This window comes from Priapulus caudatus, unplaced genomic scaffold (assembly GCF_000485595.1).
Source record: "Priapulus caudatus unplaced genomic scaffold, Priapulus_caudatus-5.0.1 Scaffold1022, whole genome shotgun sequence".
Classification (NCBI taxonomy): Eukaryota; Metazoa; Priapulida; class Priapulimorpha; order Priapulimorphida; family Priapulidae; genus Priapulus; species Priapulus caudatus.
Window position 1 is genome coordinate 4,930 of NW_014578083.1, and position 4,527 is coordinate 9,456.

The following is a 4,527-nucleotide window of genomic DNA, read 5'->3' on the forward strand; positions in this document are numbered from 1 at the left end:
ATCTGTATCACACATTCATTTGTATCAACGCAGGCTACTCCATCTCCCGTGTAGGCAGTGTTACACGCGCCCCGTGTGACGAACACGCGCTTTGTCTTGACAATCAAGGTAGCTACACCTGCACTTGTAATACGGGCTATAGCGGAGATGGACTTACATGCAGCGACATAAATGAATGCATCGCTGATGTCGCACCGTGTAACTTTTATGCAGCGTGCACTGACAGTGAAGGCAGCTATACCTGACAATGTCGACGAGTGTCAACGTACTCCCGTGTTCGCTCACCGCAGCCGAAGCCGTTATCTGCACCTGTATGGTTGGTTACGAAGGCAACGGCGTAGATACGTGTGGTGCGCAAGAGACAACGCCGTCTCCGACGTTTCCCGTGGAACACGCGCAGGTAAAGGATCCTTCGTTGTTTGCGCACTGAGCAAGCTCATGGCAGTTGTCCNCGGAATCACAGACGGGTCGCCACAAACTGCGATCCTACAAAGGCAAGCGTGTACGGCAACACTGAGGGTAGCTAACAACCTGCACGTGTAATACTGGCTACACGGGAGATGGAGTCACTTTGCGTTTGACATAGAACGAATGCAAACAGACGGATCCCCAACTGCGGAATGCCTACAAAGCAACGTGTACCAACACTGAGGGTAGCTACACTGTTACGATGTAACACTGCTACACGGGAGATGGAGTCACTTGCGTTAACATAGACGAATGCACAAGGGACCGGATCCAAACTTGCGATTGCTAACAAAGGCAAACGTGTAACAACACTGAGGGTAGCTACACCTGCACGTGTAACACTGGCTACACGGGAGATGGAGTCACCTGCGTTGACAATAGACGAATGCACGACGGATCCCACAACTGCGATCCTACAAAAGGCAACGTGTACCAACACTGAGGGTAGTACACTGCACGTGTAACACTGGGCTACACGGGAGATGGATGTCACCTGCGTTGACATAGACGAATGCACAGACGGATCCCGACAAACTAGGCGAATTCTATCAAGGCAACGTGTACCAACACTGAGGGTAGCTACAGTCCTGTACGTGTAACACTGGCTACACGGGAGATGGAGTCACTGCGTTGACATAGACGAATGCACAGACGGGTCCACAACTGGCGATCTCAAAAGGGCAACGTGTACGAACACTGAGGGTAGCTACAACCCTGTACGTGTAACACTGGACTACATGGAAGATTGAAGTCACTTGTGCGTTGACAATAGACGAAAATGCACAGACGGATCCCACAACTGCGATCCTACAACGGCAACGTGTACCAACACTTGAGGGTAGCTACCCTGCACGTGTAACACTGGTTTACACGGAGATGGAAGTTATCTTAGCGTTGAACATAGACGAATGCACAGATCGGATCCCACAACTGCGATCCTACAAAGGCAACGTGTACCAACACTTGAGGGTAGCTACACTGTAACGTGTAAACAGACTCTGGCTACATGGGAGAATGGAGTCACGTCGTTGAGTACAAATGACATGTGTGATACAGACGGACAACTGCCATGAGCTTGCCACGTGCGGCAAACAACGAAAGGATCCTTTAACTGCGCGTGTTCCACGGGAACGCTCGGAGACGGCGTTCGCCTCTTTGCGCACCAGGCTGACTGTGCTTGAAATGATCGCATGACAAGATGGCGATGTGTCGCTCACCGCACGCGAGGCCGTTTATCTGCACCTGTATGGTTGGTTAGGCGAAGGCAACGGCGTAGATACATTGATGACAATGTCGACGAGTGTCAACCGTACTCGCGCTCGCGGTGTGACGACACCGCTTTGTGTTGACAATCAAGGTACTAAACTGCACTTGTAATACGGGCTATAGCGGAGATGGACTTACATGCAGGCGACATAAAGAATGCTCGCTGATGTCGGCCACGTGTAAACTTTTATGGGCAGGCGTGCACTGAGAGGAAGGCAGCTAATACCTGCGCGTGTAAAACCTGGTTAGCACTGGAGACGGAGCTTTAACTTCTGGCATAATCTACCCGGTAAGTCTTCACACATTTATGCACATACATGCCCTAGCATACAAGCCAATTGCTGGATCTTATGTGCTACGCTTTCTTTTTGGCGCCCAAAAAAAGGCTATCCACCGTGGCAAGTCCGGGTTGAGAAATCGTTGATCTCCTGAGATCAGTGTGTGTGTTGTGTGGTGTGTGTGTGTGTGGTGTGTGTGTGTGTGTGTGTGTGTGTGTGTGTGTGTGTGTGTGGTGTGTGTGTGTGGTGGCGTGCGTGCGTTGTACGCGTGTGGTGCGTATGCGTGCGATGGTGCGTGTACGTGTTCGTGTGCGGGTGCGTTGCGCGTGCTTGTGTGCTTGTGTGGCCTGGTGTGTGTGTGTGTGTGTCGTGTGTGTGTGGTGTGTGTGTGGTGATGTGTGGTGTGTGTGTGCGTGCGTGCGTGCGTGTGTAGCTGTTTGTGTGTGGTGTGTGTGTGTGTGTGTGTGCTGTGTGTGTGTGTGTGTGTGTGGTGTGTGTGTGTGTGTGTGTGTGCGTGCCGTGCCTGTGTACGCGGGGGTCAGTATTATCTTTCGATTTACTACATTATAATTTCTTTAAGTAAGTTTTTTAAATCAGCATAGAATGGCACCGAATCTTAGTTAATGGAGAACGAAAGGTAAGCTTAATATAGTGCTAATATATAATTATCCGTCAATATAACGTTGGTATGTGTAGAAGTGGCATCCCAATAAGGTAAGATGTACATGTGTTAAGTAGTGAGGCTTGTGTTTCGTAGGTTGTTGGTGTGTGGTAGACATTGCTATGTTTCACGCCGTCTGTGGTAAGCTTTTGTATTTTGTGTAGACACTGCTTTGTTTCCACGCTTCTGTGGTAAGCGTTGGTGCTGCTATCGTTTCCATGTCTGTGGTAAAGCGTTGGTGTCTGGCTATGTTTCCACTGTCTGTGGTAACAGCGTTGGTGGTTGTGGTAGAAGCAATTGTGAGCTGACACCGTCTGTAGTGAGCGTTTATGGTTGGCCATCGTACTCAGAATATAATAATTTTTAGACCGTAGTAGAAATAATTTAACCGCGTTAATTAATTGCCCCTTTAGACCGCATTTAGAGCCTTGTTAACACATAATTTATCCACACAGATAAACTATGTTTACCCAATCAGATGCCTTGTTAACGCATAATTTTCCAGCAGGTTGAAATATGTGTAGCAAGGTTTCTGATGGTAAAATCGCTAATAGATTATACCGCGGTAAAAATTATATTGTGACCCCTTTACCCACTAAAGAGGCCTTTTTACAGCGGTGTAATTTAACACGCGCTCAATGCCAGTATTTAACCGCCGTAGAAATAATTTAAGCCGCGGTTAAATTATAGCCGTTTTACCCAATCAGTGGCGTTGTAACACATAATTTACACCGCGGTATAATTGATAGACGATTTTACCCATTCAGATGTATTATGTTGTAACTAAGGCATCTGATTGGTAAAAGCGCTATAATTTTTACCGCGGTTAAATTATTTCTAAAACCGCGTAAACTGGATTTAGCCGTGTTTAAATTAACGGTTTACAAAAAGGCCACCCAGCGCCCGCCCCCCCCCCCCCCCCCCCCCGCCCCCCATTAGTGGGTAATAAGTGCTATAATTTTAACCGGCGGTATGAATTATAGGCCGGTTTACCCAATCAGAAACGCTTGCTTTACACATAATTCAACCGTGGTTAAATTATATGTAACAAGGCATCTGATTGGTAAACATCAGTTTATCTGTGGATAAATTAGTGTAACAAAGGGCCTCTGTTTTAGGTTAAATGAGGCTATAATTGAACCGCGGTTAAATTATTTTTTACCTTGGTAAAAATAATAAAATCTGGGTACGATGGCCAACGCATAAGCGTTGGTGTGTTGAATTGGTAGCATAGATATATAGCAAACACATGTGTGTTTGTATATATGTATGGTTGTAGACAATCGGTGTGATTACACTGTCCTGTGGTGAGCGTTGTGTGTTGGCAGACAATGTGTGTTTCACCGTCTGTTGTAAGTTTGGCGTGTGGTTAAGAATCGCATGAAGGTTGTGATTGATCTGAGCTAGCCGCGTGAGTATGTATGCTGAGAGTGACAGCACGCAGTACCATTAATCCTATTATGACCATTACATGAATGACTACAACAACGTAATAAAAAAGAACTAAAGCTAATATTACAGCACACACTTTATTCGTTAATTTCACGATTTAGATGAGCCCTTTTACGTTACACGCGTTACAAGTTTGCGCGCACTATAGCATATGAATTAGGATGAGCGTGCGAAAGCTCAAGGATTAGACAGACATCATAGTGCACTTTATTATTGCTTTAAATCAGCTCGGCTTGTGCGGTCCTAAACTTTGTTCAATACATTTAAGTCCATGTAATTTTGGTGTCAAACTAATAGTGAATCGCCATTTAATAATAAAGTTATTCAGTTTCTAGCTCGCTACGTCACATTAAACGCGATTGTCTTTATTAGAGAATCGCAGTATAGATATGAAAGGAAAAT

The 4,527-nt window shown here is 46.1% G+C and overlaps 1 pseudogene; it reads left to right on the top strand.

Moving 5' to 3' along the window:
* The first annotated feature begins 33 nt into the window (after window positions 1-33).
* Window positions 34-932, top strand: LOC106815013 (annotated as a pseudogene).
* Window positions 933-4,527: the final 3,595 nt, after the last annotated feature.